The following is a 23,669-nucleotide window of genomic DNA, read 5'->3' as shown; positions in this document are numbered from 1 at the left end:
ATACCCCATAATGACAAAGCGAAAACAGGTTTTTAGAAATGTTTGCAAATGTATTAAAAATTAAAAACAGAAATACCTTATTTACATAAGTATTCAGACCCTTTGCTATGAGATTTGAAATTGAGCTCAGGTGCATCCTGTTTCCATTGATCATCCTTGAGATGTTTCTACAACTTGATTGGAGTCCACCTGTGGTAAATTCAATTGATTGGACATGATTTGGAAAGGCACACACCTGTCTATATAAGGTCCCACAGTTGACAGTGCATGTCAGAGAAAAAACCAAGCCATGAGGACAAAGGAATTGTACGCCGAGACAGGATTGTGTCGAGGCACCGATCTGGGGAAGGGTACCAAAAAATGTCATTCTTAAATGGATGAAGTTTGGAACCACCAAGACTCTTCCTAGAGCTGGCCGCCCAGCCAAACTGAGCAATCGGGGGAGAAGAGCCTTGGTCAGGGAGGTGACCAAGAACCCGAAGGTCACTCTGACAGAGTTCCAGAGTTCCTCTGTGGAGATGGGAGAACCTTCCATAAGGACAACCATCTCTGCAACACTCCACCAGTCAGGCCTTTATGGTAGAGTGGCCAGACGGAAGCCACTCAGTAAAAGGCACATGACAGCCCACTTGGAGTTTGCCAAAAGGCACCTAAATGACTCAGACCATGAGAAACAAGATTCTCTGGTCTGATGAAACCAAGATTGAACTCTTTTATGACCACTCTATTGAAAGGGGAGACTCTCACGAACACGATGATGGTATCCGTTTTGCGTTACGACTCCCACAAGTGTCAGGGGACTAGTCTGAGGTCGGTACAGTCAACTTCTGTTTGGGCTACAAACCAATATGACCCCACTGTGGAAAGGAGAGATTATTTTGAACACGATGCTGGTATACGTTTTGCTTTACGATCCCCACCAGTGTCACGTGACTCGTCTGAAGGTAACCGGTACCGGTAGTTTTGTGCCTACCCAAAAAAGGGGTCTAAATATGTGTAAAAACAATATTTATTGATCTTTCTTATATCAAATTCCTTGTTTCTTATGTTTATTTTTTGACTGTCTTTTTTGCCATTTATGAATGTGTTATTCAATGCGTTTCTATAGGCTTTAGTAGTAAAGGCCAAACACAATATTTTATCCAATAATTTGTTTCTATAATTTTTTTGTACCTTAAGGGGTCCTAAAATTCCAAATCAAATAGCTAAATGATCCATAGTATGACCATCTTAAAACAATTCCACATGTCAGCTTAGAATCTCCCCCCCTCCCCTCAACGGCTTAGACATTGAAGAAATGAAATTCTAATGATGTGAGAGAAACATTAAGAGGGGAGTTGGTAGAATTATAATCAGATTAGCCTAGGTAATATTGGTGATGTTGATATTCTGGAAAACATCTTTCTCTAAATGCAGTGTTGGTAACCCCAGTCAGAAATAATCCCCCCTTGGATACATTTTAATAAATCAACAATTGTTTCACATACAGTCCATAGTTCGTTATTGAAGTCAGAGAGGCAACGTAACTGTGATTTGGGATTTGGATAAACCACAAACATTCACTCACCACAAACTGAGATGTATTATGCATGCTGTCTCTCTGTGTGTGTGTGTGTGTGTGTCAGCGGTTATTGTTCTCCAAATGTGATATAAATTATTCAGTGAAGAGCTTCTGAATTCCCAAGAAATATTGAAGTACGTGTTTTAGATATCCTTTTTTTCCCCTTTAAAAAAAAAACATTTATACATTCCTCGGTTCACATTTCTCTGCTTGTCTTTTGGTGTTGAATCTTTGAGAGCGCCATCGATTTACAATTCAGATAAACGAAAAGGAATGTCAGTTGAGTTTTATAGTATACTGTTTATACGACACCAAGAAATTTGATTAAACATTATTAGTATACAGTGCAGTATATTCTAGGGGTTTCAGACTTGGACATGTGTTCTCCCTTCCTCTGAAATGCTTGACATGATTTGACAGTACATTTGACAAACAAATGCTCTGCAGGCAAGGTTTTCCTTTTGTTTGTTTGTGTGTGTGTGTGTGTGTGTGTGTTCTCACTCCCAGGACAACATGCAAAATTGCCCCTCGGCTGCAGTCAAAATCCATGCAAAGCAAACAAGAGATGCCAACAATGAGAGGGAGTGTTAGAGCAAGGGAGAGAAAGAGACAGATGGAGAAAAGGACTGATGTACAGACTGAGAGGAGATGAGGCTGACTCTGGCAGTGGGTTGTGAGAGAAAGAGTCAGCACTGAGTCAATTGGTTTTTAAAAGGAGAATAATTAATAAAGATGTACTACTGCTGTGTACCTGGTGATATCTTCATATGTACGTCCCGTCTCAGGGCCTTGTGGAGAAGTTTTGGCTGGATTATAATAATGATTGATAAAGTTATATCCTGATTAAAGACTGGATCTGGATGTGTTTCAGAGTGGATGTATTTTTAGCCCAAAACAGCTGACTTCTAAGGACTGCCACTGCCAGCGTTCACCCAACAGGGACAGATAGATAGATAGAAAGAGTGAGAGATTGAGAGCAAGAGAGAGGAACACAAGGGAGAGTGTCAAGGTGGAGGATGAAAACCTATTGGATAGTCTCCACTATGAATATCAAATAGCATGTAGCTCTCTGTGACGCCCGCCTGCTTCCTTTCATAATCATACCTTTGGGGTGTGTCTCAACGCCAGACTCTCCCTTACTCATTTCCTCTCAATGATTTTATATTTTTTATTCTTCCTTCTCTTTTCCCAAAGCTCATCTCTCTATCTGGAATTTCTCTCTCTCTCTCCCTTCACTCCATCTTTCATATCAACTCTTCCTCACTCTTGGGTTTGTTTACATAACTGGCCATGTAGTTATTTCTGCCGTACCTCTCTCTCTATCTCTTTCTCTCTCCTCTCTCTCTCTCTCAATTCAATTTCAATTTCATTCGAAGGGCTTTATTGGCATAGGAAACATATGTTTACATTGCCAAAGCAAATGAAATAGATCATAAACCAAAGTGAAATAAACAGTAAACTCTCTCTCGCTCTCTCTCTCTCTCTCTCTCTCTCTCTCTCTCTCTCTCTCTCTCTCTCTCTCTCTCTCGCAATTCAATTCAATTCAATATACTTTATTGACATGGCAAGTTAAATTACTTACATTGTCAAAGTATACATATAACAAAAATGGTGGGACCAACAGCAATAATAATAGTAGTAGTGGAAATTGGATTAATACATTAAAGCAATAGTAGTCGACCAGTCTCAACTTGACTGAGAAGCCACATGACATGGTATGAAAGCCAAAACAAAACTAAATGGGAAAAGAATATTGACATTACATTGCACTTTTCACTGGCTGTCCCTCAGGTTGTGGCAGGAGGACACATATTTGGCTGCCAAAACTGCAGATCTCTCTCTCCATCTCTCTCCATCTCTCTCCATCTCTCTCCATCTCTCTCTCTCTCTCTCTCTCTCTCTCTCTCTCTCTCTCTCTCTCTCTCTCTCTCTCTCTCTCTCCCCCCCCCTCTCTCCCCTTTCTATCCATCTCTCCATTGCTCCTTGGATAATCTATTTAATCTGTTCAGCTCCTCATCCTTTTTGTTTATTCACTCACTTCATTCCTTCACACTGAGATTGGATCAATCAGACCCTACCCAGCTATCTCCTCCTCCAATCCCCCTCTCCTCTCCTCTCTAGTGATTTCATTTCTAAAATGCTGTTTCCTCTGAGGCATCGCTCTAAGCATTTCAAAACATGTTCTGAAATGACACAAATGATCTGTATTTCTCAGTAGAATATAGAGAAATTATATGAGATGTTATGTTTTAAGACATTTCAGAGCAACATGTTGAACCTCAAATCTCTGAAGATGATGTTTGAGGAACCTGTTTAACTTACCCTCTCAATGATGAGTCTCTCTTTGCCTTTTGAGTTCTTCTGTCTGTTCCACAGCTGAAGGGGCTGTGTGTGTGTGTGACAAGTCAGTGTGTGTGTGTGTGTGACAAGTCAGTTAGTGTGTGTGTGCACGCATATGTGTGTGTGTTTGTGATGACAGTTCCAGTCCACTCTGTCCGTAGTAGTTCAGAGGTTCAGTCAGTCCCCTCCGAGCCACCGTACTTCCTGTGGCATTGGTGAGCGATGAAGGTTACGATGATGTTTTCAGCCCGTAGGTCTCCAGGGAAGCAGCATGGGAGAGGAGGAAGACACGGGGAGCAGCATGGCCTAGCAGCCTCCAGCCTCCAGCCTCCAGCCTCCAGCCTCCAGCTCCATCCAGAGTAACATCTGGCAGCTCAGTCAGTATCCAGGAGAATCAGTCCTCAAGGCCTCTCTGCTGGTGGGTTTATGTTGTCTTCATGTTGATTTACATAGGCCCAGATGGTAATCCATTCATTCTGTGTGTGTCTGTATAGATTGAACCAGCTGGGGGGAATAGAGAATGTTTCTCAGCTTGGAGGTTAGAGCAAATGTGTCGAACAGAGTGGTTGAGATGTTGGAGGAGAAGGAGGGGAGGTGGTGGGATGGGAGGTCACAGGAGTCTGGGCCACTTGTTATCCTTCACTTTGAGGATTAGAATGAATCATCTCTGAGTCTTAAGGCCTATAGTGACACTGTTCACTATGCACCCAGGCACGTTTGCGCTTCTCACATTTTCAGGGATTAGCGTATAAAGGTGATATTGCTTGAAAATGTGCCAGTCTGAACTGCTCAATTTCTGCTGCGGGCCACGTGTGTGTGTGAGAGAATGTGTGTGAGAGAATGTGTGTGAGAGAATGTGTGTGTGAGAATGTGTGTGTGTGTGTGTGTGAGAATGTGTGTGTGTGGTCTGTGGGTTTGTCAGTCTCAGTTCTTCAGCTTGTTGGTGGAAGGAGCGATGTCCTCCTTCTGTCTCAGTGGTACTTGCCCCAGCGGCACAGCCTGACTAGTCTGACACTGCCCCCTGTGGGGAGAACAGAGAGGGCAGTTAGCTAGGACTCCTCACTCAGACACACATAGGTTGTGTCACAAATGGCACCCTAGGGCTCTGGTCAAAAGTAGTGCACTATGTAGGGAATAGGGTGCCAACCATTCACTACTTTATCAATGAGTCAACTGTATACCAGCAGAGAAGGTTCCAGAATAACCATTATTTGTTTGCTTAATACGAATGCTAAAGTCTAACCATGCTCAAGTTAATTTTCAAAGGACAGACACTCCAGCTTCAGTGACTCGACAGTTGTGTGTGGCAAGGTGACCAGTCTAGGATTAAAGCACTGTTCTTCAGTCCTAGTTATGAGGACCCACAGTGAGTGCAGGCTTTTATTCCAGCCCAGTACTAACACATCCGATACAGTTATTCAACTACACATCAAGACTTCAATTTGTTGAATAAGTTATGTTAGTACTGGTCTGGAACAAAATCCTGCACACCCCAAGGACCAGAATTGAAGAACACTAGATTGAGGGAATGGTGCAGAGTCCAGACCCAGTGTGTACAAGTGTAGAGAGATTGTCTATGTGTGGTGAGGTAGTCTCTGTGTGTAGTGTGGTGTAGTGGACTGTAGTGTAGTGTGGTGTAGTGGACTGTAGTGTAGTGTGGTGTAGTGGACTGTAGTTGACTGTAGTGTAGTGTGGTGTAGTGGACTGTAGTGTAGTGTGGTGTAGTGAACTGTAGTGTGGTGTAGTGGACTGTAGTGTAGTGTGGTGTAGTGGACTGTAGTGTAGTGTGGTGTAGTGGACTGTAGTGTAGTGTAGTGTGGTGTAGTGAACTGTAGTGTGGTGTAGTGGACTGTAGTGTAGTGTGGTGTAGTGGACTGTAGTTGACTGTAGTGTAGTGTGGTGTAGTGGACTGTAGTGTAGTGTGGTGTAGTGGACTGTAGTGTAGTGTGGTGTAGTGAACTGTAGTGTGGTGTAGTGGACTGTAGTGTAGTGTGGTGTAGTGGACTGTAGTGTAGTGTGGTGTAGTGAACTGTAGTGTGGTGTAGTGGACTGTAGTGTAGTGTGGTGTAGTGGACTGTAGTGTAGTGTGGTGTAGTGGACTGTAGTGTAGTGTAGTGTGGTGTAGTGGACTGTAGTGTAGTGTGGTGTAGTGGACTGTAGTGTAGTGTGGTGTAGTGGACTGTAGTGTAGTGTGGTGTAGTGGACTGTAGTGTAGTGTAGTGTAGTGTGGTGTAGTGGACTGTAGTGTAGTGTAGTGTAGTGTGGTGTAGTGGACTGTAGTGTAGTGTAGTGTAGTGTGGTGTAGTGGACTGTAGTGGACTGTAGTGTGGTGTAGTGGACTGTAGTGGACTGTAGTGTAGTGTGGTGTAGTGGACTGTAGTGTAGTGTGGTGTAGTGGACTATAGTGGACTGTAGTGTAGTGTAGTGGACTGTAGTGTAGTGTAGTGGACTGTAGTGTAGTGTAGTGGACTGTAGTGTGGTGGACTGTGGTGTAGTGGACTGTAGTGTAGTGTGGAGTAGTGGACTGTAGTGGACTGTAGTGTAGTGGACTGTAGTGTAGTGTGGACTGTAGTGTAGTGGACTGTAGTGTAGTGTAGTGTAGTGTAGTGGACTGTGGTGTAGTGGACTGTGGTGTAGTGTAGTGGACTGTAGTGGACTGTAGTGTAGTGGTCTGTAGTGGACTGTAGTGTAGTGGACTGTAGTGTAGTGTGGTGTAGTGGACTGTAGTGGACTGTAGTGTAGTGGAATGTAGTGTAGTGTAGTGGACTGTAGTGTGGTGGACTGTGGTGTAGTGGACTGTAGTGTAGTGGACTGTAGTGGACTGTAGTGTAGTGTGGTGTAGTGGACTGTAGTGTAGTGTGGTGTAGTGGACTGTAGTGGACTGTAGTGTAGTGGACTGTTGTGTAGTGTAGTGAACTGTAGTGTGGTGGACTGTGGTGTAGTGGACTGTAGTGTAGTGGACTGTAGTGGACTGTAGTGTAGTGTGGTGTAGTGGACTGTAGTGTAGTGTGGTGTAGTGGACTGTAGTGGACTGTAGTGTAGTGGACTGTTGTGTAGTGTAGTGGACTGTAGTGTGGTGGACTGTGGTGTAGTGGACTGTAGTGTAGTGTAGTGTAGTGGACTGTAGTGTAGTGGACTGTAGTGTAGTGGACTGTAGTGTAGTGGACTGTAGTGTAGTGGACTGTAGTGTGGTGGACTGTGGTGTAGTGTAGTGGACTGTAGTGTAGTGTAGTGGACTGTAGTGTAGTGGACTGTAGTGTAGTGGACTGTAGTGTGGTGGACTGTGGTGTAGTGTAGTGGACTGTAGTGTAGTGGACTGTAGTGTAGTGTAGTGGACTGTAGTGTAGTGTAGTGGACTGTAGTGTAGTGGACTGTAGTGGAGTGTAGTGGACTGTAGTGTAGTGTGGTGTAGTGGTCTGTAGTGTAGTGGGCTGTAGTGTAGTGTAGTGGAGTGGAGTGGACTGTAGTGTAGTGGACTGTAGTGTAGTGAGGTGAGGTGGTTGTGTTTCTGTGCTCCTCCCTCCCCATGCTGACAGCCTATTTCCAGCCCTGGATAGCTAGTACTGTAGCGGTAGCTGTGGAATAGAATAGAATGAACCAATAAGGCCAGAGGGGGTGTGGTATATTGCCAATATACCACAGTTAAGCACTGTTCTTAGTCAGTGCCTGGATACAGCCCTTAGCCGTGATATATTGCCCATATACCACACATCCGGAGGTGCCTTATTGGTAATATAAACTGGTTACCAACGTAATTAGAGCAGTACAAATAAATGTTTTGTCATACCCGTGGTGTACGGTCTGATATACCACGGCTGTCAGCCAATCAGCATTCAGGGCTCGAACCACCCAGTTTATAATATAGAATATAATTGTTTCTCTGGGTCTCATTGGCTGACAGCTCTATTGTTCTGACCACGACAACACTTATAACAGCAGTTACACTGCACTGCTGGAGCTGTACTGGAGATTGACTGGGTCTTCTACAGCAGTAACACAGATGTACTGGGTCTTCTACAGCAGTAACACAGATGTACTGGGTGTGTTCTGGTAATCTTTTATGGTCCACTGTATTACCAGAACACTCACAGAGCAGCAGTATAGGAGATGTGTGGTACTCTGGTGTGTGTTCTGGTAATATTGGGCACCATAAAGAGGACTCTCCAGAGGACACTTCTATCTATCTACCAAGGAGGAGAAAAACATTCTCAATAGTTTTGATTAGAGCACCAAGGTGTGCTGTGCAACAAACATTCATTAAAACCAGTGTGTGTGTGTGTGTGTGTGTGTGTGTGTGTGTGTGTGTGTGTGTGTGTGTGTGTGTGTGTGTGTGTGTGTGTGTGGTGTGTAGAAGAATGCAAATTATGTGCATGTGCTATGGTGAGCAAAAAATTGTATTGTTTGACTGTGTTAAAGTCTCCGCTCTACTAGTGTGTCTCCCCCCCCACTTCCCTCCTATTTCTCATTTACTGAGGGAGAGCTGGATAGAGAGAGGAAGAGTGGGTGATAGGGGAATGAGAGGGAGAGAGAGAGAGAGAGAGGGAATGTCTGAGCGGGGAGGGAGGGAGGGGGCAGATTTATGAACCCACTGGAATGTAATTTGGAGGCAGAAATTACTGTTAGCCTGAACAAGGTTTAAACTCACTGAAGCCTGAATCCACATCCACTGACGTGTGTGTGTGTGTTGTTTACAGGAACGCAGGCGTGTTTTATAGTAAATAGAAGTGGATGGTAAATGTGATGGGGAGTATAATACCACAGAGCATGGTTTGCTATGCAGATTGAACCTCTCACTCTGAATGAGTGTGCTGTATAACCACCTTACCACGCCACGTATGAGTGTCACAACTACACAATATCATATTTAACAGTTCACATTCCTTACAGTGTTTCACTGACTGATCTGACCTGACTGAATGACATTACACACACAGTGAGGCCTGACTGACTGCAGAGGCCATGAGGCCATGAGGCCATGAGGCCATGACCGGATAGATCAGCCAAGGGTGTTGAGAGAGAGAGAGAGAGAGAGAGAGAGAGAGAGAGAGAGAGAGAGAGAGAGAGAGAGAGAGAGAGAGAGAGAGAGAGAGAGAGAGAGAGAGAGAGAGAGAGAGAGAGAGAGAGAGAGAGAGAGAGAGAGAGAGAGAGAGAGAGAGAGAGAGAGAGAGAGAGAGAGAGAGAGAGAGAGAGAGAGAGAGAGAGAGAGAGAACCATACTGTATTTTCTTATTATCACCTTTTCCTCCCTCTCTGACCCCCCTCCCCTTTTCTCTCTCTCTCTTTTTCTCTCTCTCTCTTTTTCTCTCACACCTCACACAGTATTAGCCTTCTTCCCAGGTGAAGTGTGTTATCAGCTCTAACAGCAGTACTTTACTCAATGATAATGACATCACCATATGCAGTGGGACAACAAACCTATTTTACTCTCTAAAGCAATTCACCCCCTGTAGAGAGTAGACACACACATTCCTTCCTCTCCCTCTACTTCTCCATTGATGCCAGCCATCAGTGCTGAGCTATTCCCTCTCATCCCTCTCTCCCTACCATCTCTTCCTCCTCTCCCTCTCCTTCTCCTCCTCCTCCTCCCTCTCCATCCCTTCATCTCTCCATCTCCTTTCCTAGAGATCTCTGTTCTGTTGTGGTCCTCTGTAGCTCAGCTGGCAGAGAACGGCGCTTGTAACGCTAAGGAAGTGGGTTCGATCCCCGGGACCACCCATACATAAAACAAATATAAATTATGCACGCATGACTGTAAGTCGCTTTGGATAAAAGCGTCTGCTAAATGGCATATTATTATTATTCTCTTCCCCCATTTGAGTAAATCTAGTCTCTTCCTCCTCCCCTTCTTCTAGTAACCACACTCTTTCTTCTCTATTGATACCAGTCAGCCGTATAGGGTTATTTAGGTGGGTTTCTCTGCTACTCTGGGATGGACTAGGACCAGAAATCGTCCCGGTATTTCAAAAAAACTACAACAACTATTTTCTCCCCTTGAAGCCCCCAATATTAGCTGGAAAATTGTCATTCTGCACAACAAAAAAAACTATAATTTGTTCTATTATTTTGACTGGACCATTTGGCTACAAATGGACCAGCTCATCTGGCATTTCCCAGAATTGCCCTATGGCCAGTCTGTCCATGCTGCTGCTCCTTCTCTAAAGATGCCCCTCTTCCCCTCCTGGTAAATCCAGTCTCTCCCTCCTCTCCCTCTCCTCCATTGATGCCTGCCACCCATCAGGGCTTTTGGTCATTTAGGTGCTTTTCTGTACTACTGCTGTGCTACTCCCTTCCTCTATCCCCCTCCCTAGATCACTCCTCTCCTCTTAAATATGAGAGCTGTGAGTGTGACAGTACTCAGTCTGACAGGGGAGAGTGGGAGTCCAGTACATTAAATGAGAGCGGGAGAGAAAGAGAGAGGCAGGAGAGTGAGAGAGTTATATTGTTTGCCCTGGAGGAGTTGAACCATAGAGTTAGCCTGTACAGTGAAATGGATGAAAAGCCACTAGGAGAGGGTACTATTAAATCTTTCAGTTTCAAAGGCCCACGACATACATTTAGTCCTTTACGCTGATATTCAGTGTATTCGGAAAGTATTCAGATCCCTTCCCTTTTTCCACATTTTGTTACATTACAGCCTTATTCTAAAATGGATTCAAAAAAAAAAAATGTCCTCACCAATCTACACACAATACCCCATAATGACAAAGTGAAAACAGGTTTTTAGAAATTTTAGCAAATGTATTAAAAATAAAAAACAGAAATTCCTTATTTTTACATAAGTATTCTGACCCTTTGCTATGAGACTCGAAATTGAACTGGTGCATCCTGTTTCCATTGATCATCATTGAGATGTTTCTACAACTTGATTGGAGTCCGTCCACCTGTGGTAAATTCAATTTTATTGGACATGATTTGGAAAGGCACACACCTGACTATATAAGGTCCCACAGTTTACAGTGCATGTCAGAGCAAAAACCAAGGCATGAGGTCGAAGGAATTGTCTGTAGAGCTCCGAGACAGGATTGTGTGGAGGCACCGATCTGGGGAAGGGTACCAAAACATTTCTGCAGCATTGAAGGTACCCAAGAACACAGTGGCCTCCATCATTCTTAAATGGAAGAAGTTTGGAACCACCAAGACTCTTCCTAGAGCTCGCCGCCCGGCCAAACTGAGCAATCGGGGGAGAAGAGCCTTGGTCAGGGAGGTGACCAAGAACCCGATGGTCACTCTGACAGAGCTCTAGAGTTCCTCTGTGTAGATGGGAGAACCTTCCATAAGGACAACCATCTCTGCAGCACTCCACCAATCAGGCCTTTATGGTAGAGTGGCCAGACGGAAGCCACTCCTCAGTAAAAGGCACATGACAGCCCGCTTGGAATTTGCCAAAAGGCACCTAAAGACTCTCAGACCATGAGAAACAAGATTCTCTGGTCTGATGAAACCATGATTGAACTCTTTGGCCTGAATGCCAAGCATCATGTCTGGAGGAAACCTGGCACCAACCCTACGGTGAATCATGGTGGTGGCAGCATCATGCTGTGGGGATGTTTTTCAACGGCGGGAACTGGTAGACTAGTCAGGATTGAGGGCAAGATGAACGGAGCAAAGTACAGAGAGATCCTTGATGGAAACCTGCTCCAGAGCGCTCAGGACCTCAGACTGGGGCAAAGGTTCACCTTCTAACAGGAAAACAACCCTAAGCACACAGCAAAGACAACACAGGAGTGGCTTCGAGACAAGTCTCTGAATGTACTTGAGTGGCCCAGCCAGAGCCCGAACTTAAACGTGTTCGAACATCTCTGGTGAGACCTGAAAATAGCTGTGGAACGATGCTTCCCATCCAACCTGACAGAGCTTGAGAGGATCTGCAGAGAAGAATGGGAGAAACTCCCCAAATACAGGTGTGCCAAGCTTGTAGCGTCATACCCAAGAGGACTCAAGGCTGTAATTGCTGCCAAAGGTGCTTCAAAAAAGTACTGAGTAGAGGGTCTGAAAACTTATGTAAATGTGATATTTCAGTTGTTTATTTTTAATAAATGTAAAAAAATAAAAAGAATCCAATCCTGTTTTTGCTATATCATAATGGGGTATTGTGTGTAGTTTGATGAGGGAATGAACAATTTAATCATTTAGTCAGCCACCAATTGTGCAAGTTCTCCCACTTAAAAAGATGAGAGAGGCCTGTAATTTTCATCATAGGTACACGTCAACTTTGACAGACAAAACAAGAAAAAAAAATCCAGAAAATCACATTGTAGGATTTGTAATGAATTTATTTGCAAATTATGGTGGAAAATAAGTATTTGGTCAATAACAAAAGTTTCTCAATACTTTGTTATATACCCTTTGTTGGCAATGACACAGGTCAAACGTTTTCAGTCTTCACAAGGTTTTCACACACTGTTGCTGGTATTTTGGCCAATTCCTCCATGCAGATCTCCTCTAGAGCAGTGATGTTTTGGGGCTGTCGCTGGGCAACATGGACTTTCAACTCCCTCCAAAGATTTTCTATGGGGTTGAGATCTGGAGACTGGCTAGGCCACTCCAGGACCTTGAAATGCTTCTTACGAAGCCATACCATCGTTGCCCGGGCGGTGTGTTTGGGATCATTGTCATGCTGAAAGACCCAGCCACGTTTCATCTTCAATGCCCTTGCTGATGGAAGGAGGTTTTCACTCAAAATCTCACGATACATGGCCCCATTCATTCTTTCCTTTACACGGATCAGTCGTCCTGGTCCCTTTGCAGAAAAACAGCCCCTAAGCATGATGTTTCCACCCCCATGCTTCACAGTAGGTATGGTGTTCTTTGGATGCAACTCAGCATTCTTTGTCCTCCAAACACGACGAGTTGAGTTTTTACCAAAAAGTTATATTTTGGTTTCATCTGACCATATGCCATTCTCCCAATCCTCTTCTGGATCATCCAAATGCACTCTAGCAAACTTCAGACGGGCCTGGACATGTACTGGCTTAAGCAGGGGGGACACGTCTGGCACTGCAGGATTTGAGTCCCTGGCGGCGTAGTGTGTTACTGATGGTAGGCTTTGTTACTTTGGTCCCAGCTCTCTGCAGGTCATTCAATAGGTCCCCCCGTGTGGTTCTGGGATTTTTGCTCACCGTTCTTGTGATCATTTTGACCCCACGGGGTGAGATCTTGCGTGGAGCCCCAGATCGAGGGAGATTATCAGTGGTCTTGTATGTCTTCCATTTCCTAATAATTGCTCCCACAGTTGATTTCTTCAAACCAAGCTGCTTACCTATTGCAGATTCAGTCTTCCCAGCCTGGTGCAGGTCTACAATTGTGTTTCTGGTGTCCTTTGACAGCTCTTTGGTCTTGGCCATAGTGGAGTTTGGAGTGTGACTGTTTGAGGTTGTGGACAGGTGTCTTTTATACTGATAACAAGTTCAAACAGGTGCCATTAATACAGGTAACGAGTGGAGGACAGAGGAGCCTCTTAAAGAAGAAGTTACAGGTCTGTGAGAGCCAGAAATCTTGCTTGTTTGTAGGTGACCAAATACTTATTTTCCACCATAATTTGCAAATAAATTCATTAAAAATCCTACAATGTGATTTTCTGGATTTTTTTTTCTCAATTTGTCTGTCATAGTTGACGTGTACCTATGATGAAAATTACATCTTTTTAAGTGGGAGAACTTGCACAATTGGTGGCTGACTAAATACTTTTTTTCCCCACTGTACATCACATAATGTATAAAAATGCTGGGCAGGCCATTGTTTTGGACATTATTTTGGTTACCATAGATAGCTATGCCGCCATAGAATGACAGTGCCCCCATCCACAGGGCACGAGTGAATGGTTTGAGTGGTTTGATGAGCATGAAAACGGTGTAAACCATATGCCATGGCCCTCTCAGTCACCAGATCTCAACCAATTATTTATATTTACACTAGATGACTGACAGGGGGCGCTGTTTCGAAGCAACACCCCTCCATCTTGGCACTCCCCCACCGTTGTAAAAAATATTTTGGAAGCTATATAAATGCATTTATAAATGTCTAAATTTGTTTTTGCCACGTTTATTTTATTACAAACACCTAACTGCATACCTTTAAATGATATTATGTGAGCTAAACATACAAAACAAAATATATAAAATATATATTTTTAATCCTTAAAGTATAATTTTTGTAAAGTACTGTCCCCACTACAACAACAAAATACTTAAATGCATGGAATTTTGTCCTTGAAACATTTAAGTGAAATACTATAGAATTCCATTCATTCCTCTGGAGGACTGCTTTTCTGAGGAGTGCCAATATGGCTGACAGGTGTCTTCAAAGCCTCTCATTGGCCAATACATAGTATCAGCAATCCAGGGTTTATATACATGATTGAGCTCAACCCAATTGAACACTTATGGGAGATTCTGGAGCGGTGCCTGAGACAGCGTTTTCCACAACCATCAACAAAACACCAAATTATGTCATTTCTTGTGGAGGAATGGTGTCGCATCCCTCCAATAGAGTTGTAGAATCAATGACAAGGTGCGTTGAAACTGTTCTGGCTTGTGGTGGCCCAACGCCCTATTAAGACGCTTTATGTTGGTTTTCCTTTATTACAACAAGCACCATTGTGTATTATTTTGGTACCAGGTAGTAATGGAATTGTTGGAAGTGTTGAATTATTTGAAGGAAGTAGAGTTTTGTACTCACTCAATGGCAACACAACACACACACACACATACTGTACACGCACACACAGTCACACACCAGTGAAGGCTGCTGAGGGGAGGACGGCTCATTATAATGTCTGGAACGGAGTCAATGGAATGGCATCAAACACATGGAAACCACCTGTGATGTATTACCACGAGCACGTCCTCCCCAATTAAGGTGCCACCAACCTCCTGTGTCACACAAACACACACAGACAGACAGAAACACAGTGAATATGTTTTGCATAAATCGGTTGCAAATTCTGATCTGGAGCATCATCATCATCAGAATAATTATCCCAGTCAGATTCTCACCCACATACTGTATGCACAAACACATGTTCATGTCCACACACACACACACACACACACACAATACTCACTGTATACAAACACACACACACACACTGTATACACACACACCTCCATCTCACTGTCACACACGTAGCAAGCATGATGACAGTCGGCTGTATAAATGCAACCTATTAAATTTGATGCAGTGTTTTCGCAGCTCAAATAATTTACATCCTAACCCCCATAATTTCTCTCTCTCTCTCTCTCTCTCTCTCTCTCTCTCTCTCTCTCTCTCTCTCTCTCTCTCTCTCTCTCTCTCTCTCTCTCTCTCTCTCTCTCTCTCTCTCTCTCTCTCTCTCTCTCTCTCTCTCTCTCTCTCTCTTTCCTCACTATCTCTGAATGATGCAAAGACTGGGAATAAACAGGCAATTTAAGTCCTGGACACCTCACTGCTCATACACACACATGCCACCACATACACATGGCTCACTCCAGAGGCCCACATATTCAACAAAACACACACCTCACTCACCCCTCCCAAGGCCCACACACACATACGCACCTCATCAGAGAGACACACATAAACATTCAGAGCGGATATGGTGAGGCAGTAAAGGTTACAGTTTGTATTCTGTTGAAATATATTCAGTCCCTGAACTTTTCTCTGTGCCTCCTTCTGCAGCAGCATGGATCTGTTGTGTTGTGCTATTGTACTGCTGCTCCAAAATATAGGGCTGCAAAACACTGTGTGTTTGTATGTGCACTCAGATGGATCATGAAATTCCCCTCAATTGTGTAATGCATCCCTCTAGTATCTTTATTTAGAATAGGAGCTATGTCAACTCAGAATGCCTCCTAGGAGTTGGGGCCTTCGTTTTAAATAGACCCCTACACAATGGTTTCGTTGATATTGTTTTTATACGTAATAAGCAGCAAACATTGTGTGAAATAATAACACACCAAGTTAGAAATTCACAGAGGTAAAACAATATTGAATGGGGTAAGGATGATGATATTGTTTATTTTGAATTGTTCGATTTTGTATTTTGAATTGATGTTGAAGTCACAGTTAAATAAATAATCTGAAATTAAATAAGTCTAGTAGAGCCCCTAGTAGAGCCCCTAGTAGAGCCTAGTAGAGCCCCTAGTAGAGCCCCTAGTAGAGCCTAGTAGAACCCCTAGTAGAGTCCCTAGTAGAGCCTAGTAAAGCCCCTAGTAGAGCCCCTAGTAAAGCCCCTAGTAGAGCCCCTAGTAGAGCCTAGTAGAGCCCCTAGTAGAGCCCCTAGTATAGCCTAGTAGAGCCCCTAGTAGAGCCCCTAGTAGAGCCCCTAGTAAAGCCGCTAGTAGAGCCCCTAGTAAAGCCGCTAGTAGAGCCCCTAGTAGAGCCTAGTAGAGCCCCTAGTAGAGCCTAGTAGAGCCCCTAGTAAAGCCGCTAGTAGAGCCCCTAGTAGAGCCCCTAGTAGAGCCTAGTAGTGCCCCTAGTAGAGCCTAGTAGAGCCCCTAGTAGAGCCCCTAGTAGAGCCCCTAGTAAAGCCGCTAGTAGAGCCCCTAGTAGAGCCCCTAGTAGAGCCTAGTAGTGCCCCTAGTAAACCCCCTAGTAAAGCCGCTAGTAGAGCCCCTAGTAGAGCCTAGTAGAGCCTAGTAGAGCCCCTAGTAGAGCCCCTAGTAGAGCCTAGTAGAGCCCCTAATAGAGCCCCTAGTAGAGCCCCTAGTAGAGCCCCTAGTAAACCCCCTAGGAGAGCCCCTAGTGAAGCCCCTAGTAGAGCCCCTAGTAGAGCCCCTAGTAGAGCCCCTAGTAGAGCCCCTAGTAAAGCCTCTAGTAGAGCCCCTAGTAGAGCCTCTAGTAAAGCCGCTAATAGAGCCCCTAGTAGAGCCTAGTAGAGCCCCTAGTAGAGCCTCTAGTAGAGCCCCTGGGCATTCTCTCCAATGTCAATGTGCAGTGTTTTCTACATGGCAAGCCATGAATTATCTCTCCATCTCTCTCTCTCTCTCTCTCTCTCTCTCTCTCTCTCTCTCTCTCTCTCTCTCTGTCTCTGTCTCTTTCTTTAATCTGATGTTCTGTAACGTTTAGGCACAGAGAATTTCCTTCTAATCTCAATATGGCCCTGTTTGCTCTGTCATAATCCTGTGTGTTTGCGTGTGTTTTTAAAAGACAATAATGCCCAGTAAAACTGTATGACATCTTCCCTCTGTGCTCTCTATGCCCTGTTGTGTTTGTGTGCTGCAATGAGTTCTGAGGATGTAATATTTTGTTTGTTTGCTGCACCATACGTTGCATTTAAGTAAACAACTAAGTGCCCATAGTGTGTGTGTTCACACACACATACAAAAAAACTTTAGATCCTATGGCCTGAGTAGTATAAAATAAAACACACACACAGTCTTGTATAACTAACCTTTCAGTCCCATTTAAAATCCTGTTTTCCCTAACCCTTACCCTAAGCTTTACCCTAACCTTAACCCCAAAACCTTAACCCTAACCCTAAACCTAACCTTAGCTCCTAACCCTAACCTTAAAACTAACCCTAGCTCCTAACCCTAACCCTAAACCTAATTCTAACCCTAACACAAATTCTAACCTTAACCCTAAACCCCCTAGAAATAGCATTTCACCTTGTGGGGACTAACAAAATGGCCCCAGTTGGTCAAATGTTTGTTTTTTTACTATTCATGTGGGGACTTCTGGTCCAAGTATAGTTAAACACATCCACACATATCCAGAGCGAGTTACACACACACACACACACACACACACAACCACACACACTCACGTAGGCTTAATTATTTATCCAAACACAATACGAAACAATATGCACCATACAAATAATAAACTTGTAAGAGTGCCCTTTCTGTCCTATTCAACTAGCTCTCACAGTCTCACGTCAGAATTAGACGTTCATCCATCTTTCTCAAACGTCAAATTTCTAAGTTGTTCCGAACGTCAAAAGTGTTTACGGTTAGGTTTAGGCATTAACTCTGAAATCTTAAGGTTAGGCATTAACTCTGAAATCTTAAGGTTAGGCATTAACTCTTAAATCTTAAGGTTAGGCATTAACTCTGAATGGCACCAGAGGCAGATGCTTACGCCCATCTGCCATCTCCTTCCACAACACTACGAAAACCTACTTGAAGGTAACAGTGCTCACTGTTGCCCCTAGTGGCCAGTTTCCACATCATCTCCCAACGTCCTCAGACATGGATGGACGTTGAATACTGACTTGTATCAAGGGTGACCTGGCTATTCCTATTCCCCCTCTTATAAACCTGTTGTATTCAGATATAACTTATCCTAAAATGAACCATTTAAAATCCATTTCGAATCTGTTTTTATACAGCCTGTAGCATATTGAATGATCCTACCTTTTTGATCCTACCGCCTAGGCTTGTCGAGTCGATTGCGTTCTCTGTCTCTCTCTCTTCTATGTACAGCGGTTAAAAACTGTCTCCAAAATGCTTAATCGCTGTGGAAACCGCCTTCGCAGCGCTGTTACATCTCCATCCCAGTGTGTGTGTCTCTCTCTCTCTCTCTGTGAGAGTGTGTGTGAGGGAAAGAGTCACTAACCTCTTATAATAAGCGTTGCGCTCCGTTTCCCTAGCCCCCTGCGTCGCTTTGTTAGAGAGCTCAGTGTCTGTGCCTTATAATAGAAGTGCACTGTAGGCTATAACTTAACACTTAACTTACGTTATATTAGAAGGTGTCAGATCAGTGAAACTCGAAAGGCACATCTGTAAAAAAAAAAAAAGAAAGGCTTTTGCGCGTCTATGGTTATGCATATTAACTAACCTGTCCATACAGCCATCTGGATCTATAGCCTATTAACTAACCTCTGCATACTGCCATCTGGATCTATAGCATATTAACTAACCTCTCCATACAGCCATCTGGATCTATAGCCTATTAACTAACCTCTCCATACAGCCTTCTGGATCTATAGCCTATTAACTAACCTCTCCATACAGCCTTCTGGATCTATAGCCTATTAACTAACCTCTCCATACAGCCATCTGGATCTATAGCCTATTAACTAACCTCTCCATACAGCCATCTGGATCTATAGCCTATTAACTAACCTCTCCATACAGCCATCTGGATCTATAGCCTATTAACTAACCTCTCCATACAGCCATCTGGATCTATAGCCTATTAACTAACCTCTCCATACAGCCATCTGGATCTATAGCCTATTAGCTAACCTCTCCATACAGCCATCTGGATCTATAGCCTATTAACTAACCTCTCCATACAGCCATCTGGATCTATAGCCTATTAACTAACCTCTCCATACAGCCATCTGGATCTATAGCCTATTAACTAACCTCTCCATTCAGCCATCTGGATCTATAGCCTATTAACTAACCTCTCCATACAGCCTTCTGGATCTATAGCCTATTAACCAAACTCTCCATACAGCCATCTGGATCTATAGCCTATTAACTAACCTCTCCATACAGCCATCTGGATCTATAGACTATTAATTAACCTCTCCATACAGCCATCTGGATCTATAGCCTATTAACTAACCTCTACATACAGCCATCTGGATCTATAGCCTATTAACTAACCTCTCCATACAGCCATCTGGATCTATAGCCTATTAACTAACCGCTCCATACAGCCATCTGGATCTATAGCCTATTAGCTAACCTCTCCATACAGCCATCTGGATCTATAGCCTATTAACTAACCTCTCCATACAGCCATCTGGATCTATAGCCTATTAACTAACCTCTCCATACAGCCATCTGGATCTACAGCCTATTAACTAACCTCTCCATACAGCCATCTGGATCTATAGCCTATTAACTAACCTCTCCATACAGCCATCTGGATCTATAGCCTATTAGCTAACCTCTCCATACAGCCATCTGGATCTATAGCCTATTAACTAACCTCTCCATACAGCCATCTGGATCTATAGCCTATTAACTAACCTCTCCATTCAGCCATCTGGATCTATAGCCTATTAACTAACCTCTCCATACAGCCTTCTGGATCTATAGCCTATTAACCAAACTCTCCATACAGCCATCTGGATCTATAGCCTATTAACTAACCTCTCCATACAGCCATCTGGAGCTATAGACTATTAATTAACCTCTCCATACAGCCATCTGGATCTATAGCCTATTAACTAACCTCTCCATACAGCCATCTGGATCTATAGCCTATTAACTAACCTCTCCATACAGCCATCTGGATCTATAGCCTATTAACTAACCTCTCCATACAGCCATCTGGATCTATAGCATATTAGCTAACCTCTCCATACAGCCATCTAGATCTATAGCCTATTAGCTAACCTCTCCATACAGCCATCTGGATCTATAGCCTATTAACTAACCTCTCCATACAGCCATCTGGATCTATAGCCTATTAACTAACCTCTCCATACAGCCATCTGGATCTATAGCCTATTAACTAACCTCTCCATACAGCCTTCTGGATCTATAGCCTATTAACTAACCTCTCCATACAGCCATCTGGATCTATAGCCTATTAACTAACCTATTCATTCAGTCATCTGGATCTATAGCCTATTAACTAACCTCTCCATACAGCCATCTGGATCTATAGCCTATAGGCTATAATGTCATTGTCTCTTTTTGTATCCGTTTACTAAAGGGCGCCCAGGTGTTGCTAAGAGCCCGTGTAGTGATCCCTGCGCGCGTTGATGCTATGCTTGCGTGTGTGATTGTGGTGCGCGCAGGGGAGCTTCGAGCACGCGAAGCTGACAGTCTTCTCTCTGTTCAGCTCGGTTACCGAATTCAGTCAGACTTACCATTTATGCTTTGTGCATAAATTACACTGTGCTTGAAATAACTCCAAGCCTTTTATCAGAAAAATACACTTCAGTATTTCCGTGTTGGAGATATAGCGTTGGTGTATTCTACTATATAGGTTGTTGTCGGGCTACATTAGGCCTATGACTGTTCAGCTGTATGTCTTTACAATTTCAGCAGGTTATTATTATGATACTGTAGAGCAGATTTTCCTGCTTTTGTCCAAGGAAAGTACAATCAAATGTATAGAATCCAATCAGTGAGTGGAAGAAAAGGGAGAGATTTGGTCGGAGAAAGAGGGGAACGAGAGGTGAAAGGGAGGAGAGAGAAGAATACAGAAACAAGTTGCACAGGGAATAAAATAGAGGAGAGAAATGGAGAGAGATGAGGAGATGGAGGAAAAGAGCTGATAGATTATAGAGAGAGAGAGAGAGAGAGAGAGAGAGAGAGAGAGAGAGAGAGAGAGAGAGAGAGAGAGAGAGAGAGAGAGAGAGAGAGAGAGAGAGAGAGAGAGAGAGAGAGAGAGAGAGAAAGAGAGACAGAGAGAGAGAGAGAGAGAGAGAAAGAGAGACAGAGAGTGAGTGAGTGAGAGTGAGAGAAAGAGAGAGAGAGAGACAGAGAGAGAGAGAGAGAGAGAGAGACATAGATAGCAAATGGATTCTGGATACATTTAACAGATCTGTAGTTTTTATCAGCAGCAACATCATCATTATAATAATCATCCTCAGCATCACTGTTCAGTTCTGAAGCCAAGGCAGGATTCAGTCTTACGGTATATTCTAACTACAACCATAGAGAAACACACAGCTGCTCCTCACATACACACACAGCCCTAACACACATATACACACACACACAGCCCTAACACACCACACACCACCAATTATATATATACTCTCACTCACTCTCTCATTGTCAGTCACAGCAAGATTTTCTTTCCATCTTTTCTGTCCATTTTCTTTCAATTTATATATTTTCAACCCTGGTCTGTCCATCCTTTCAGTGTGGAAAGCCAAGTCTGGTACACATCACCTATTCCTCTGTGCTCTTTGCCCTCTCTCTCTCTCTCTTTTTCTCTCTCTCCATCTCTCTCTCACTCTCTCTCTCTTTTTCTCTCTCTCCATCTCTCTCTCTCTCCATCTCTCTCTCCATCTCGCTCTCTGTCCAGTCATAACCTCATTACTTACCTATCCAGGAGAAGGTAGGCTACACAGAAATGTAGTGGCTCCTTATCCGCTCTCTCTACCCTCCTCTCTCTCTCTCTCTCTCTCTCTCTCTCTCTCTCTCTCTCTCTCTCTCTCTCTCTCTCTCTCTCTACCCTCCTCTCTCTCTCTCTCTCTCTCTCTCTCTCCCCCTCCCTCTCTCTCTCTCTCTCTCTCTCTCTCTCTCTCTCTCTCTCTCTCTCTCTCTCTCGTTCACCCTGCCTCTCTCTCTCTCTCTCTCTCTCTCTCTCTCTCTCTCTCTCTCTCTCTCTCTCTCTCTCTACCCTCCTCTCTCTCTCTCGCTCCCCTCTCTCTCTCTTGCACTCTCTCTCTCTCTCTTTCTCTCTCTCTCTCTCTTATTCTCAGTGTCACCTCCCTATAACAAAAATCGGTTCTACTTATCAGCAGACACTTTATTTAACTGTAACAGGTATAGAGTTTATCATCATTTACAACCCTTGGAAAAAGTGAAATGTACAGCTATAATACAGTATATTAGGATTTACAGTGGGGTCCAAAATTATTGACACCCATGATAAAGATGAGCAAAAATGACTGTATAAAATAAATTATTGAAATACTGAGCTATATTGCTCAACATTTTTTGTAAATGATTTAATTTTATACTAATACAATTGCTCAGAGAAAGAGATTTGGGGGTCAAAATGATTGACACTCCTGGGTTTCTATACCTTTCAATACCTCACCTTGCAAGGATAAGGGCACTGAACCTTTTTTCTAAAATGTTTTATGAGTTGGAGAACACATTGGGAGGGATCTTAGACCATTCATCCATACAGAATCCTTCCTTGATATCCTTCATCTGCGCTTATTGTCTGCCCTCTTCAATTCAAACCACAGGTTTTCAATGGGGTTCAAGTCTGGAGACTGAGATGGCCTGTACAAAATTTTGATTTTGTGGTCAATTAATAATTCCTTGTGTTTTTTATGTATGCTTGGGGTTATTGTCTTACTGGAAGATCCACTTGCGGCCAAGTTTCAGCCACCTGGCAGAGGCAACCAGGTTTTTGGCTAAAATATCCTGGTACTGGGTAAAGTTCATAATGCCGTTGACCTTAACAAGGGCCTCAGGACCAGTGGAAGCAAAATAGCGCCATAACATCAAAGATCCACCATCATATTTTACAGTAGGTATGAGGCTATTTTCTGCTCATGAATTCTAATTTCTTCGCCAAACCCACCACTGGTGTGCGTGGTCAAAGAGATCTATTTTCATGTCATCTGACCAATGCAAAGTGGCAATGTCGTTTAACAAACTCCATTTTCTGTTCTTCTCTCTCTCCTTTAACGGACTGAAGTGGGAGAGGCACCTCCACAGGCTAAATACTTATTTTACCACTTTTTGACACAATCTCTCTCTCCACCCCTCTCTCTCTCGCTTGCTCCGCCCATCTCTCTCTCTCCCCCACCTCTCACTCTCTCGGTCTCTCACTAAATAAGTAGGTTTCAGTAACAAACCTTTGGGCTTTGGCGTTGCCATGGTTACCCCAACATTCAATATTGTCGGCCTGCCTCCGTGTGTGCGTGCGTGCCTGTGAGTCAGTGTGCCTGTGGGTGAGTGTGCGGGTGAGTGTGTGTGCATGGTTGTGCATGCACATGAGCTTTTTTTGGCAGTGCGTTCGCTGGGCTCTGCTTTCATGCTTTTGTCTTGGAGAGACAGAAAGATGCTGCCATTCTGCTGCTTCTCTTCCTCTCTGAGATATAGAACATCTGTGGTCAACCTCACTCTCTTTCTCCCTCTCTCTCTGTCTCTGTCAGTCTCTATGTCTCTCTGTTTGTCTCTCTCTCCCCA

The 23,669-nt window shown here is 43.7% G+C and overlaps 2 protein-coding genes across 2 annotated transcripts in view; one reads left to right on the top strand and one right to left on the bottom strand.

Annotated features, from left to right (window-relative positions):
• The window catches only part of LOC121533347 (fermitin family homolog 3-like), an 89,017-nt gene extending 70,659 nt beyond the window's left edge, over window positions 1-18,358 (bottom strand). Inside the window, exon 1 of the mRNA XM_041839217.2 lies at window positions 18,234-18,358. The gene's annotated coding sequence lies outside the window, so the exon portion shown is untranslated. The remainder of the gene's footprint in view (window positions 1-18,233) is intronic.
• The window catches only part of LOC121535614 (ADP-ribose glycohydrolase MACROD1-like), a 119,270-nt gene that overhangs the window by 45,571 nt on the left and 50,030 nt on the right, over window positions 1-23,669 (top strand). The gene's annotated exons all lie outside the window — the stretch shown is intronic.

Source organism: Coregonus clupeaformis, chromosome 2 (genome assembly GCF_020615455.1).
Source record: "Coregonus clupeaformis isolate EN_2021a chromosome 2, ASM2061545v1, whole genome shotgun sequence".
NCBI classification, from domain to species: Eukaryota; Metazoa; Chordata; class Actinopteri; order Salmoniformes; family Salmonidae; genus Coregonus; species Coregonus clupeaformis.
The sequence above is the reverse complement of the archived record's forward strand: the minus strand, read 5'-3'. Positions and strand labels throughout refer to the sequence as shown.